Source organism: Palaemon carinicauda, chromosome 26, assembly GCF_036898095.1.
Source record: "Palaemon carinicauda isolate YSFRI2023 chromosome 26, ASM3689809v2, whole genome shotgun sequence".
Taxonomy (NCBI): domain Eukaryota; kingdom Metazoa; phylum Arthropoda; class Malacostraca; order Decapoda; family Palaemonidae; genus Palaemon; species Palaemon carinicauda.
The window spans coordinates 102,868,239-102,884,632 of record NC_090750.1 but is presented as its reverse complement, the minus strand read 5'-3'; the positions used below and the strand labels follow the sequence as shown (position 1 = coordinate 102,884,632).

General features: G+C 40.8%; 1 long non-coding RNA gene across 1 annotated transcript; it reads right to left on the bottom strand.

Annotated features, from left to right (window-relative positions):
* Positions 1 to 2,839: 2,839 nt before the first annotated feature.
* Positions 2,840 to 15,160, bottom strand: LOC137620350 (uncharacterized). Its single transcript, XR_011040052.1, has 3 exons — positions 15,096 to 15,160; positions 14,139 to 14,265; positions 2,840 to 3,054 (listed from the first exon to the last, which is right to left on the bottom strand). It is a non-coding gene; the product is annotated as an uncharacterized lncRNA (long non-coding RNA).
* Between the last annotated feature and the right edge of the window lie 1,234 nt (positions 15,161 to 16,394).

The following is a 16,394-nucleotide window of genomic DNA, read 5'->3' as shown; positions in this document are numbered from 1 at the left end:
ATAAAAAGGTCATAGCTCCCATTATCACAGGTGAATTACAGTACAGTAATCTAAGTGTATTTCCAAAATTTGCCCCCAAATTATTTTTCAACATCTGTTCTTGTTTACATAACGGATCATCAGCTACAGGAGTGATTCTGACAGCTACGTCAAATGTTCTTTTACTAAAACGAAAACAAGTTCTCCTTATATATGTTCTTTGATCGGAGCTTTTACTTCAAGGAAGCAGTGCTGGTTTTTAGTCATTTACATTATTTCAAGTGCCCTGCTTGAAGAAGTGACAATTATAAATATCCAGGACATTACCACGTTTTACCTGACCCCTGAAGTCATTCCAACTAAACCTTTACTTTTTATCATCTCTCAAGAACTCACAACATGATTTCATTCATCTGCAAATTGAACCTGACTCTTGCTTTACGTCAACTCATAAGATTTCATCATTTTACAAAAGTCAAAGGTAATGTGTTATCTTACGAGATATGTGCTGGACTGAAAACCCCAAGTTATTTTAGTACCTCCTTGTGTGGTTTTAAAGGCTACATAGCATCTGTAATATTTAAGCATGGATTATAAATGACCATCACAATTGCAGATGCATAATAAGTAATAGTTTGTTGCAGTACAGTTCCCATTTGGAATGCCATGCAAAGATACATCTTCAAAGGTCATTAACGGACATATGCAAATCGCCTTATATTTGTTCAGTGTATTTAACTTCACTCACTCCAAAGCCCTGTCCACACAATCGAACATGCCCGACGGGCAAACAGTGATACCAGACCACAATAGTTAGTAAGAATGAGGGTTAATGACGTCAGAAGTGGGAAAACTAAAGGCAGGGATCTGGCAACACTGTATGATACCAGATCCCTGTCTGCGGTTTTCCCCGCTTCTGACGTCATCAACCCTCATTTTCACTAACTATTGTGGTCTGGTATCACTGTTTGCCCGTCGGGCATGCTCAATCGTGTGGACAGGGCTTAACAGAAGACTTAGCCTTCCCGTTTTATAAAGTTTAATAATACTTCTGCTTCATAGAAGAGCCACTTGCTACATGACCCTGTACCAAACAAAAGGAGAAGCTCAGGTTGAATTATATAGCGAGATCATTCGAAGGACTGTCTTTCTTGCACTGAAATAAAATATTTTTTTCCAATTTGCACTGGGAGTTAGCATAGCTCTATCCCCACACTGTGCAGTACTGTATATGACCTTCTCATCAAATACAAGAAATAAAACTAGTCGTGAGAAATTCTTCTCATTTTCAAACGATCAACAAGGAGAACTTCTATTCCATCTTGGATGATCCTCTAACTTGTGACCTTGAAAACAAAAAGATGTCAACTCTACCTATACAAATATCAAGTGTAAAGATGTGGCTTTGAATCTCAGGAGGATTCAGCCTTTTGTCTGCCCATATTAACCCTTTTACCCCCGGGCTATTTGGAAAATTCCAACCCTTAACCCCCAAGGGTTATTTTTTTTCAAACACATTTTGCAGTATATTTCTTTCAAATTGGTCTAACAGCCTAAATTTTCGTCATAGAGAGGTCAGGTTGGTCTCATTCTCTTGGAAAATGCCTGAAGTTTCTCAAAAAATTATCAAAAATATGCAAAAAAAAATTTAAATAGCATTTTTTGGCAAGGACGTACCGGTACGTCCATGGGGGTAAAGGGATGAGTTTTGTGAAACGTACCAGTACGTCCTTTGGGGGTAAAAGGGTTAAGCGTAGCGGAATCGACAGCTTTGACAAATCACTCTAAAATCTTTCCCTTCAGCTGGTTCTGAAACTCAAGCCGGAGGGAATACTTTCAAGTCTGGAGTATCCTCTTAATAGAAAACATGAGTGACTCATTAATCTTTATCTTGCAAAATGATTCTGCAACAGTAAAATAGCTTGGCTACGGTGAATGTTATAGTCTGTGAGGATTTGGAAATTCACTATCATTATTTTCATCACCATTCTTCTTACCATAATTTTATCACATATCATCTCTCTCCCCATAATTAATCTGATTTTCATATTGCTATAATTGCAGTAATGAGGGGTCCAGTAACATACTTGAAAAAAATTACCCGAATCTCATTCTTTTAAAATACTTACTAAAGTGAACCCCTCAGAAGGATATTGGGAGTTAAATTGCAGGACAGGATTAGAAATGAAACTACAAAAGAGATTACTCGAGTGCCATATGTGGATGAGATCATAATAAGGGGTAGATGGAGATGGTTTGGGCATACTCTTCGCACTCCCCAAGAGAGAACAGTTCACCAAACTTTCAACTGGGCTCCACACAAGGCACTAAAAGAGTTGGAAAACCCAGGCCTACATGGCTGAGGACTATGAAGCCTGAAGTAGGAGATGGAGAAGTATTGATTTAAAAGCTCTAGATGAGACGACTGGCGAAAATCTAACCGAGGCCCTTTGCGCCAATTGGTGTAAGAGGAGATAATGAATTGCTTATGATGTTACTGCATACTAGGATCATGAATTTGTACTTGACAAATCTTTTCCAAACCTCATTGTTAATGATGATACTTTTCCCTTTGAGCAATATTATTAGTAATATTATTACTAAGCAAGCTAAAATCCTAGTTTTAAAAGCTGAGATTGATTGATTGATTCGAAGTTCTCTGGCATCTTGACATCGAGGGTCATTGACGCCGATATCCTTTACTATAAAGATTAAAAGAATATTCAATTAAAACCAGAAAAGCAAATATGTTATAAAAGTTAAATAGCATTAATTTGACAACCTTCTACATTATTTATACTTTCAATCAAGAATTAGAACATTACATCTTCAAGTTTCAAACGCAAAAAGTACTCACTCTGCCGGCTGCTTCCCGAGCATTCCCGTGTGCCGATTCAAACTGTGCCATGTCCGGGTATTCCACGCACAGCACGGCTCCGCCCGCGGGGTTGTCTACGACTATGTGCGGAGTGGGGACCTTCACTGTCCCCGTTGCTTTCATGGCCTTCGGACTTTTGAACTCTCCGTCGAACATCGCCCTCGCCTGACGAGAATTTGATGTTTTAACTGTGATATCTGAAACAAGATAAATGAAATTACAAACTGCTGGTAATAAAACCATCACTTTTTTAATCATATATATAAATTGAAATTTAACTTCCTGTGACATCTACAAATGATAAATAAAATTACTAACTGCTGGCAATAAAAACCATCATTTTTCTAATCATACATATAAATTGAAGGTGTAAGTATCCAAAATCCAGGAATCAAATTATCCCTAGGATAATGTCTGAAGACTGGTAGCTATAAGAAAAGCTATACAGTACATACATATTCAATATATGATAAATGTTAACCCTTTTACCACCAAAGGACGTACTGGTACGTTTCACAAAACTCATCCCTTTACCCCCACAGACGTACCGGTACGTCCTTGCAAAAAACTGCTATTTACATTTTTTTTGCATATTTTTGATAATTTTTTGAGAAACTTCAGGCATTTTCCAAGGGAATGAGACCAACCTGACCTCACTATGACAAATATTAAGGCTGTTAGAGCAATTTAAAAAATATATACTGCAAAATGTGCTTGAAAAAAAAAAATAACCCCTGGAGGTTAAGGGTTGGAAAGTTCCAAATAGCCTGGGGGTAAAAGGGTTAAAATATCAATGGACTGACAGCTCCCAATGCAAAACCTTTCTTGCTCATTAACCATCTCGTATGTTTTGCACAACGGCTTAAAGTATGTCTTGCCCACTGCACCATAAGGGACAGATTTACTCGTGCATCACATCCACGGTGATATGTCACCGTTTATGTAATGATACATAACTGAACATTTGCCTGTCGTAAGAGGCAATTACTGACGACATATCTCTATCAACATAAATAACAAGAGGGGCACTCAGTCAAGAGCATGCCTTTGCCACACAAAGCATTCATACTTCATTCATAACTCCGATGCGTAATTGTACTTCAACATATTTTCTCCAAAATCTAATGGCTTTGTTCTTGGGTCACATACCCCACATTATTATTATTATTAAATGCTAAGCTACTACCCTAGTTGGAAAAGCAGGATGCTATAAGCCCAGGGGCCTCAACAGGGAAAATAGCCCAGTGAGGAAAGGAAACAAGGAAAAATAAAATATCTTAAGAACAGGAACAACATTGAAATAAATATTTCCCATATAAACTATAAAAAGTTTAACAAAACAAAAGAAAGATAAGTTAGACAGAATAGTGAGCCCGAGTGTACCCTCAAGCAAGGGAACTCTAACCCAAGACAGTGGAAGACCATGGTACAGAGGCTATGGCACTAACCAAAACTAGAGATCAATGGTTTGATTTTGGAGTGTCCTTCTCCTAGAAGAGCTGCCAACCAGAGCTAAAGAGTCTCTTCTACCCTACCCAAAAGGAAAGTAGCCACTGAACAATTACAGTGCTGTAATTAACCCCTTGAGTGGAGAAGAATTGTTTGGTAATCTCAGTGTTGTCAGGTGTATAAGGACAGAGGAGAATCTGTAAAGAATAGGCCAGACTATGTCTACCATGTTTCGTTGAAATTGTTCAGTAGTTTTTCCATAATGTTGTTCACGAAAAAATAAACTAACACAACATTTGCGATCTACTTAGCATTGCGATTATTTTCAAAGTACCGCTGCGTACTTGTACTTCGATGTACTTCATCTAAAATGTTACAGATTCATCCTTGGTTCATCCCAAACATGACCACCAAGTTTGGCCAAAATTGGTATGACAGTTTTTGTGTAAAGTTGCTTACATACAAACAAACAGACAGGAGTGACTGCATAACCTTCGCAAAATTTTGAAGGTAATTCATCAGCAAGAAATTCTATTTACCAACATCTGAGTTACATCATTCAACCATAAGCATCGATAAAGCAGTACAGTACTAATTCAATTAAAAGAAATTATATACATGTATAAAAATCGTCTTCCTTGGGGGTACACTCAAGCTCACTATTCTATCTTATTTCTCTTCCTCTTGTTTTGTTAAAGTTTTTAAAAGGAAATATTTATTTTAGTGTTGTTACTCTTCTTCAAATATTTTATTTTCCTTTCCTCAATGGGTATTTCCCCTGTTGGACCCCTTGGGCTTATAGCATCTTGCTTTTCCAACTAGGGTTGTAGCTTAGCAAGTAATAATAATAATAATAATAATAATAATAATAATAATAATAATAATAATAATAAATTCTCTTTGTCATCCGAGATTTACTAATTCACAGAAAATTTTCATATGGCATACAGTATTATTATTCAATGGCTGCCAATATACCCGTAAGGGAAAGCATCATGCAGAGCGGCTGAGACTAAAAACAAACAAAACTATAAAATTAACGTGTGTCGCTACCTAGAATTATCAAAATGATATTTTCATAATAAAATAAATTTTTGAATATACTTACCCGCTGGTTATATAAAAGAGCTGAAGTCCCCTGATGCCCTGGCAGAAAATTCAAATCTCGCGCTTTCGAAGATACGGTAGGTGTACCAACCGCACCCTAGCGGTAGCTCAGGTGAAACAACACACCATCTCCAGTTCTTCCATGCCTCATAGCCATACCATAGGTAGTCTCTAGAGGGGAGGGGGGTGGGTGTTAAATTTATATAACCAGCGGGTAAGTATATTCAAAAATTTATTTTATTATGAAAATATTTTTAAATATAAAACTTACCCGCTGGTTATATAAAAGAGCTGATTGACACCCCTTGGTGGCGGGTCAGAGACAGCTACATATAGAAAATTCACTTAAGGGTTACATACAATAAACTTGAGCGGTTCTCACCTGATAAGGAAGCTGACAGCAATGATACTCTCCCTCATTTCGTCCGCTATCCTTAAGAGATCCAGTAATCCACTCGGGCTGAAAATCTCTAGGAGCTGTCAAACGGTACAACCACCTATAACATGACAGAACCTCAACCAATACCCTTGTTCCGTGTGCACTCAAGGAACAAATTGACGACCTAACCAAATCAAAGATTGCGGAAGACTGACGACCAATCTCCACAAACAACCATAACAAACGAGTTCCAAGAGATAGAAAAGGGGTATTAGAAAAAAGGGAACGTCGTGGTAGATCATTCACCTACTATCGCATTTGCCGCTATAAAAGGACCCAACGTAAAAAAGTCCTCATAGCGAGTCTGAACATTTCTCAAATAATGGGATGCAAAAACAGACTTACTTCTCCAAAATGTTGTATCCATCAGACTTTGCAGAGAACGGTTCTGTTTAAAGGCCACTGAAGTCGCTACCGCTCTGACTTCATGTGTCTTGACTTTGAGAAGCCTCTGATCCGACTCATCACACTGAGCATGAGCTTCTCGAATCAACAATCTAATGAAAAAAGACAAGGCATTCTTAGACATGGGCATCGAGGGTTTCCGAACTGCACACCACAGAGCGTCTGAGTTACCCCTCAGATTCTTAGTCCTGTCCACATAAAGCCGTAGCGCTCTAACTGGACAGAGTACCCTTTCCAATTCACCGCCAGCCAAATCAGAAAGGTTAGAAATCTCGAAGGATTTGGGCCATGGCCGAGAAGGGTTTTCATTCTTGGCCAGAAACCCCAGTTGCAAAGAACAAATGGCTTTCCCATTCCGAAAACCAATGTTCCTGCTTAAAGCGTGTACCTCACTAACTCTTTTCGCAGTGGCAAGGCTAACCAGAAAAAGAGTTTTCAAGGTTAAGTCCTTAAATGAAGCCGAGTGTAAAGGCTCAAATCTGTCACTCATGAGAAATTTAAGGACACCATCCAAATTCCAGGGAAGGGGAGCTGTTTGAATCTTCTTGGTCGTATCAAAAGACCTAAGCAAATCTTGTAGATCCTTATTATTAGAAAGGTCTAGGTTCCTGTGTCTAAAAACCGTCGCCAACATACTCCTGTAACCTTTAATAGTAGATGACGAGAAGTTATGCTTAACTTTAAGGTCCAAGAAAAAATCTGCTATTTGGGAAAGAGAGGTACTGGAAGAGGAAATCGCATTAGTCCTACACCACTCCCTGAACAACTCCCACTTGGACTGATACACCTTGATGGTTGAAGACCTCCTTGCCCTCGCAATTGCCTTGGCTGCCTTCTTCAAAAATCCTCTAGCTCTAGCGAGTTTTTCGATAGTCTGAAGGCAGTCAGACATAGAGCTCGGAGGTTTAGATGATTTCGGGCCAAGTGAGGTTGTCTGAGAAGATCGGGTCTCATGGGAAGGCTTCTCGGGAAATCCACCATCCATTCCAGTACCTCTGGAAACCAGCTCCTTGACGGCCAGAACGGAGCTATCAGTGTCATTCTGGTCTCTTCGTGGGAAATGAACTTCTGAATCACTTTGTAAAGGATCTTGAACGGAGGGAAAGCATAAACCTCCATGTGTGACCAGTTCATCAGAAAGGCGTCTATGTGCAAAGCTTCGGGATCCGGAACCGGAGAGCAGTAACACTCCAGCCTTTTGGTCTTTGCGGTGGCAAAGAGATCCACGAGAGGTCGACCCCATAACCGCCACAGACTCTTGCAGATGTCCGGGTGCAGAATCCATTCTGTGGAGAGAACCTGACCTTCCCTGCTGAGTCTGTCTGCGCTCACATTGTTGACCCCCTGGATGAATCGAGTCAAAAGAGTCACCTTCCTTTCCTCTGCCCAAACGAGAAGCAGTCTTGCAATCTCGTACAGAGGCCAAGAGTGGGTCCCGCCTTGTTTCACAATATAGGCCAGAGCTGTCGTGCTGTCCGCATTGACTTGGACCCCTTTGCCCCTGATCTGCTTTTCGAAGCCGATGAGAGCCAGATGAATAGCCAAAAGCTCCTTTTGATTGATGTGGAGAGATGTGTGCTCCACCGCCCAAGTCCCTGAAAGCTCCTGCTTCTCTAGAGTGGCTTCCCACCCCGAGTTGGAGGCGTCGGAACACAACACGAGGTCTTGGCTCTTCTGAAGTAAAGACAAGCCTTCTTTCAGTCTGGGCTCATTGTACCACCATTGAAGATGAGACTTGATGGAAATCGAGATGGGAACGCAATCCCTGTCGAGGTTGTCCCCTTTCTTCCAATGGCGATTGAGATGAAACTGAAGAGGACGCAAGTGCAACCTCCCCAGGGTCACGAACTTCTCTAATGATGAGAGAGTCCCCAGAAGGCTCATCCAATCTCTTACGGAGCAAAGTTCGTTCTCTCTTCAGGAAAGTTTGGACTTTTAGGAGGGCTGCCTGAATTCTCACCGACGACGGAAAAGCCCGAAAACTCCGACTGTGAATCTCCATCCCCAAATAAAGAATCTCCTGGGATGGAGTCAGTTGCGACTTTTTCGAGCTCACCAGGAGGCCCAGTTCTCTGGAGAGATCCAAAGTAATTTTTAGGTCCTTCAAACAACAATCGGCTGAGGAGGCTCTTATCAGCCAATCCTCCAGATACAGTGAGGCTCTGATTCCCCTCGAATGCAGCATGCTTGCTACATTCAGCATGATCTTGGTAAACAATAGAGGAGCCGTGCAGAGTCCGAAACAAAGAGCCCTGAACTGGAAGACCTTGTTTCCGTCCATGAACCTCAGATAACGTCTGCAGCTGGGATGAATCGGAAGGTGGAAATAGGCGTCCTGAAGATCTATAGAGACCATCCAATCGTCCTTCCTCACAGCCGCCAGAACTGTCTTCTGAGTTTCCATAGTGAACGTCGAATTTTGGACGTAACCATTTAGCACACTTACGTCCAGAACCGGTCTCCACTCCCCCGAACTCTTGGGTACTAGGAAAAGGCGGTTGTAAAACCCCGGAGAAGTTACATCCTGCACTTCCTCTATTGCTTGCTTCTCTAATAAAAGAGATGTCTGAAGACGCATGGCTTGCTTCTTCGGACCCTCTGTATTTGGGCAAAAGATCCACCGGATCTGTGACTAAAGGAGGATTTGCCAGGAAGAGGATCTTGTAACCCTACTTTAACACTTGGACGGACCAGGGGTCCGCTCCATTCCTCTCCCAAGCCGCCCAGAAGTGAGTCAACCTGGCACCCACTGCTGTCTGAAGGAAAGGGCAGTCAGACTTTACCTTGGCCGGACTTGCCTCCTCTGCCTCTAGGTTTCCTTCCTTCTGGTTTGAAAGAGCCCCTTCCAGAGGATTTCCCACGAAAGGACTGAGAAGGCCGAAAACCAGAAGAGGATTCCTTAGGCTTACGAGAGAAAAACGTCGAAGGCAAAACTTTTCGAGTCGTATTGGTTACTAAGTCATGCGTGGCCTACTGCGTGAGAGCAGTGGCAACTTCGCCTACCAACTCTTGCGGAAATAAGGTATTAGCCAAAGGAGCGAAAAGAAGGCCCGTTTTCTGGTAGGGAGACACTCCTGCAGAGAGAAAAGAGCACATCGTGGCCCTTTTCTTGAGGATTCCAGCCGTGAACAAGGCAGCTAACTCGTTGGAGCCATCCCTCACACCTTTGTCCAAGCAGGACATCAAATGAACCAGTCCACTAGTGTCTATGTCCGTCATATCTGAGACCCTCTTACTCAAAGCTCCCAGAGCCCAGTCTAAGAAATTAAACACCTCGAAGGCCCTGAACAGACCTTTAAGCAAATGATCGAACTCTGGAATAGACCACCAAATCTTCGTTTTCCTTAAGGCAAGACGACGAGATGCATCCACTAAACTTGAGAAATCCCCTTGGGCAGACGAAGGAAAACTCAAGCCCAACACTTCACCAGTCTCGTACCACACACTAGATTTAGAAGCCAACCTAGCGGGTGGAAAGGCAAAGGCCGTCTTGCCAAAAGATTTCTTAGAGTCCAACCAGGAACCCATTAATTTCAAGGCCCGTTTAGAGGACCGAGAAAGAACCATCTTGGTATAAACTGGAACTTTGGTTGCTTTACCTAAGACGAACTCAGAAGGCGGAGAACGAGGGGCCACAGGAGTAAACTGATCCGGAAAAATTCCAGTAAGAATCAACATAAACTTACGAAGATCAACAGCATGTTAATAATGCTTCTCTTCCTCATTCTCAGAAACTTCCTCAATAGGCTCGTCCACATCCGACTTTTCCTCAAGTTCGTCTTCTGGCAGTGCAGCAACTGCTGCAGCCTGAACCGAAGGAACAAAGTCTGGATGGGAAAGCCTGTCAAAGCCAATATCTGCATCCAACTGACGGGGAGAAGTCGAAGTAGATTGACGTGAAACATGGATGGGTAGACGATCTTCGTCAACTAACAACTGCCTAGACTGCTTAGGATCCGACTGCTGTTGACCAGATTGACGCTTGGACTCAGAAGGCAACTGCCGAAGATCGCTGAGTGGACGCGTAGAGTCCGAAAACTGTTGATGCGAACGATCAAAGCTGTCAAGATGTCGACGCTCAGAATCGATGTTTTGACGCGTCCACAAGTTGTTGACGCGGGCGATCCACTACTTCAAAACGTTGACGCGTCTCGTCCACTTGTCGACGCCGATGTTCTTCCACACGACCAGAAGACGAAAACCGGTCAACCAAACCTCTCTGACGTGACTCATCAAAATCAACCTGGCGTTGAACACTATGAATGGGAGACCGCCTAAGCGATAACTCGTCAGCACCAGAGACCATCGAACGCCTGTGCGATAACTGGTCTGACGCCTGACGCCCAGACATACCGCCAACACCTGGTTGAAAAGAATCCATCAACGACGAGAGTTGTTCCTTCATAGTCACAAGCATAGACCATTTAGGATCTACAGAACTTCCTAAAGGCATATTCGATCCAACGTCACCACGTATTTCGGGAGAAGAAAGCCAATCTGAAGGAAGAGGGGGAGCATGAATCGTAACAAGGTCTGAATCGGAAGGAATCTTATCCACACGAACACTGTGATCTGGACGTTTAGCCGGAATGCAAGCGATGGGAGAACGGAAACGTTCCGGTGAGTCCCACGAACTACATCCTGGACGCACAGGCGATTCCTGACGCTGTGAAACATCATGCGTCCGTTTAAGCGGTCTTGACGCGCGACGCCAGATCTCACTCCCCGACCCTTCATCGGAAGACGGGGATAACGCATGAACCTCACCTTTCCTTCGATGAGGGTGAACAGCCCGAGTTACGGCAACAGGAACGTTCGAGGGGACGTCTGCACAATTGATGACGCTTCTCGTTCCCTTAAGCCGTTCGACATTACTTCTCCCATGGGTTTGAGAGCTCGAAAGAGGTCTTAGGCTAGGTGAACGACAAGATCGTGCGGACGCACCCTCCGCAACACTAAACACATTAGAAACACTTTTCACATTACCGAGAGAGTCACGACTTTTCGGTACACTAACATCAGACACCGAAACACTTTCCACAGTTCCGACAGAATCACGGTTTTTCAGTACCTTTAACTCGGAAAAAATTGTATTTCTATCTGCCGCTAAGGACTCAACTTTCTCACCAAGAGTCAAAATAGCAGTAAACATGTCTTTCATGGTAGGCTCCTGATCTACCACCACGGGGGAAGGAATAGGATTAGGAACATTAACATTAGGTAAGGCTCTATCCACAGATCGTGAAGAACTACCCCTAACTCTATCCCTCTCTAGTCTCCTAACATAACGTTCGTATGTTACAAAATCATCATCCGTTAAAGAAAGACACTCATTACATCTATCATCAAATGAACAAAATTTACCCCTACATTTCACACAAATATTATGAGGATCAATAGATCCTTTAGGAAGTCGAGTACAACACCCTTCACTAACACACCTACGTAAAGCAGGGGAGGAGTCGGCCATTTTGAATGGTTACGTGAAAGACCGACGAGCAAAAAAAAAAATAAGGGAAATATTAATAAAGATAACCTCAAACAAAAAGATTTCAAGATTAGAATAAAGAGAAAACAATTAACGATAGCTTAAACTCAGAAAAGAACGTTGTACATCACCAAACAACTTCCCAAAAGAGTAAAACCACGAGAGCGAACTTCAATATGACAGCCAGCTAGGCGGGCAGAAGAAGAACTGAAGGTGTGTTGTTGTTCCACCTGAACTACCGCTAGGGTGCGGGTATACACCTGCCGTATCTTCGATAGCGCGAGATTTTGAATTTATGCCAGGGCGTCAGGAGACTTCAGCTCTTTATATAACCAGCGGGTAAGTTTTATATTTAAAAATCAATAATAATGCTAAGAAACGACCCACCCATTCCCAACTGTTTGAGTTTGAAAACAAGAGCCTCATGATTAACACGGTCAAAGGCAGCACTAAAATCAAGGCCAATCATACGAACTTCTTGACCACAATCAAGGGATTTCTGTACGGCATTGGAGATTGTAAGAAGGGCATCACATGCTCCAAGGCCTTTACGAAAACCAAATTGCAAACTAGGGAATAGATGATTACCTTCAGCAAACCTATTAAGACGTTTTGCCAGAAGACGTTCAAAAACTTTAGATAGTATGGGAGTTATGGAAATTGGGCGGTAATCAGTGGGACTTGAGCTACCACAAACACATTTACATAGTGGAGTAACATTACCAATTCTCCAACAAGTGCTAAAAGCTCATCTTCTTGCTAACTTACGCAAAATAACATATAACTTTGGAGCTAAGAAATCTGCAGTCTTCATAAAAAACATAGGAAAACTACCATTTGGGTCTACACCTCCATAAGCATCAAGGTCCATCAACAGAGCTTTAATTTCCCGAGATAGAAAAGCTAAACTAGTTAGTTTAGCCTCAGGAAAACAGGAATGAGGAAGTTCAAGATTTTCATTACTCTGTTTACTGTCAAAAACATCAGCCAAAAGGGTTGCCTTTTCCTTTGGACAGTGAGTGACTGAGCCATCTGGTTTAAGTAAAGGAGGAACTGTTGCATCTACACCAAAGAGTGCAGATTTAAGGGTAGAACACCATTTATGTTCCTGAGTTGTACCAGAAACGGTTTCTTTTATGGTTAAATTGTATTCCTTTTCAGTTGAGGCATAAACTCTCTGAGCAAAAGCTCGAAGCTGAGTATAGTTATTCCAGGTCTAATCTGATCTGTTACCCTTCCAAAGGTGATAGGCCTCCTACTTCTCCAAATAAGCACGTCTACAATCATCATTGAACCACGGTTTATCCTTCAATCGGTACCTTAGCACACGAGAAGGGATACGCCTATCAATTATGTTGACCAGATTCTTATTCAAAGAAACAACAGGCTCAACACTATTATACATTTGTGACCAAAATCAAGCCCAGAAGATCACTCAAAATGTCATTCCAGTCTGCTTGAGATTTTATATAAATCTTAAATGAGTATGACACATCTGGGACAGGCTTCTCAGTCTTCACTACTAATAAAATCAAGGCATGATCAGATGTCCCAACTAGAGAACCAGCCTTACTTGATATAATGCCATGGGAGTCAGTGTATACGAGGTCTAGAGAAACAGCCTTACTTGTTATAGTACCATGGGAGTCTGCGTATATGAGGTCCAAGCAGTTACCAGACTTGCGAGTAGCTTCACTCATGATTTGCTTACAGCCTGATTCGGTGGCAAAGTCCAAAGCTCTTAAGCAATGGCGATCAGTGCGACAAACAGAATTTAACCACTCCCTATGGTGAGCATTGGAATCACAGACAAAATTAAAAGAGGCCTTTCCTTCATCTTCTTGTACCTTAGCCAAGAAGACATTCAAAGATAGAATCCATTAAATGGAAGTAGATGGGATTTATGAACATAAGGTAATAGAGATTGATCAGCAAGATGGAAGAAAGGGAACCAGAATCGAGGAGAAGTAGGATATAAAACAAGCAAGTGCAGCTAAGAGCTTAATGCTACAAAGATTCTAACCGTTGCCACAGTGGAATGTGTGAAGTAAACTAATGGCAAGATCCTTCTACAAGGTAAATGGAAGTAGTGTATCTTGGGAAAAGGAAACAAAACATGGCACAAAACAATTATAGTACAAACTCTTAGTTCAAGGGAATAGATGTCTCTTTGGTTTACTGAATAATCTACGTAACTTAACACAAGATGTTAAAACCGCTACCAAATCTTCAATTATCATTTCAAATAAGCACAGCCTTGTTTTTGCTTACATACAATACCGTAGACCAATCTCTGAAAAGATCATATTATGACTATAACTTTTACATGTTCCAACTATAATAGAATGAACCCAACATGTATTTTAAAGAACTATTCCCTGTACGTCACTCACCATCAACCGCCACCTTGTCTGGCTAGAATATGTACTTTCCATCAGGGAATGTCTTTTCCAAAGACGGATTGCATGTCACCTTCCTTCCCCACTCCAACTCCATGCGCTGGGAGGCAGACGGCAGGAGCTGGGGAAAATAAAAACGAATTAATAAATTTAAAATTAATCAAGTAAATTGTCATTATGGGTGGTGAAGTTTCTATATAGGCAACAACAAACTTTGCCAGACTTCTTTGAAAACATGACAATCTACCTGTAATGTCCTAAAAAGTTGAAGGAACTGATACTAAGATCTAAAAAGCCATCATCATATTGCAAAATTTCAAGTCCCATAACCCTGATTCATTAGCCAATGCTGTTTTTGTTACCATGATTTAGTGGATAAAATGTTTTACTCAATTTTTGGTAAACCATATGATAGAAAAAGCACCATGATTAAAAATATGTATATAAATTAAACCTAAAAATCTAGAATCTACAACTTAAAAATCTATCCATATACCAAGGCACTTCCACCAATTTTGGGGGGTAGCCGACATCAACAAATGAAACAAAAATGAAAAAAAAATAATATAAGGGGACCTCTCATCTCTACGTTCCTCCCCGCCTGACAAGGGACTCAAACAAGTTCAGCTGGTATTGCTAGGGTGCCACAGCCCACCTTCCCCCGTTAAAAATATAGCAAATTTAAAAGATAAACTTGTATCTTTCCTGGCTATACAACCCTCAGTCCTTTACAGGGATGCTTCACCGTGTGACAATCGTCTACAATTCTACATGAAGGAAAATGACCTGTACTCGCATATGCACAATATTCCCATCAGGTAAGAATTGAAGAGAGAAACTACAGTATGTCATTTTCAAGAACCAGAAGACAGCTCTGGTTAACTTTCCAATTTAATCTATTTGATAGTTGTTGGAAAATTGCAAATTGAAAACAAAATACGTAACACTTACAAGTACATACGGCTCCAATGGCCCAGCCTTTCTTCCTCTACTCAAGTGCTTTTGCTTCATCACTGTAAAATAAGATAAAGTTATTTCTCCTGATATCACAAATACTATAGACTGTATAAAGAGATCTTATAGGCACAGACCAGTTCTTCAAAGTAAAGTATACTAAAATCTAATTACTAATACTTTTCAAGAAAGACTACAGTTTATCAGTGCCGTATTATCAATGCTTTTTTTCAATCAGGCAACCCTTGCTTGTAGATATATTTTGGATAAATATCTAATTATTATTAATGAATACTTTAAACACCATAGAAACAAATCCATTGTGTTAAATGTGTAAAGTGTGGTTTTCCTTTTACTGGTAAAATCATATGACAATACTGTGAGCCATGTAATATCATCAAGTTTTAATCCTAATTGCATGAAGTGAAAAATGGGTAAGTAAGAGGTAAGACCACGTAGATAATCTAGTTTAGAGCAACTAACAAAAGCCAAGTTGCGGGTGAGTAAGAAGTAAGATAGCATAGATAATATAATTTAAGAGAGAAGCCACCTCAAGTCGAGTTATGAGTTAATACCAAGTATAGTAGTTACTTTTCTGTGAACGCTTTTAATTGTCATTAGATATCTTGGCACATTTGTTGAATGATGGCAGTAATGTTATTAAAACATCAAACATGATGCAATACACCACCTCTACACAGGTAACTCTAAGTCTTGGTAAGAGATACAACACTTTGGTGTCAAGAAAATTTACCCTGTCATATTACCAAACTTCTTGATTGCGTGCCATGATTTCCTTACAGAAATGGTTAAAAACCAACCACTAAAGATTTTACTCTAAACCAGCGGTTCCCAATTACTTTTGCTCATTACCCCACTTTTTCCGAAATCCTGGCTAGCAGCAAGCTCATTACCCTCGCACCATATCTATTACTTAGAAAATGATTAATGTAAAACAAACTTTTAGTTGGTTGAACCTTCCTTTATAAAACTATTATTGAAATAAATACATCAAGAAGTACTCTTACTTCTGTTGAAAATAGAGATAAAAAATGCATACATATAATAACGTTGAAAATAGAGAGAATATATAATTGAAGTATTGTTCATCAGTGTAAAAAATGACGAATATATAAATAAATACTTTTGTTGGAAATAAATAAAATTGTTTCATGTAAATAATCACACCAGTTGAAAATAAGTGGGAAAATATATATGCTGTATGTATGTAAAAAATTCTTCAGTGGTGTGAAAAATCTCAACTTTCTCATTCCAGTAATGCGAGGATGTAGTTTT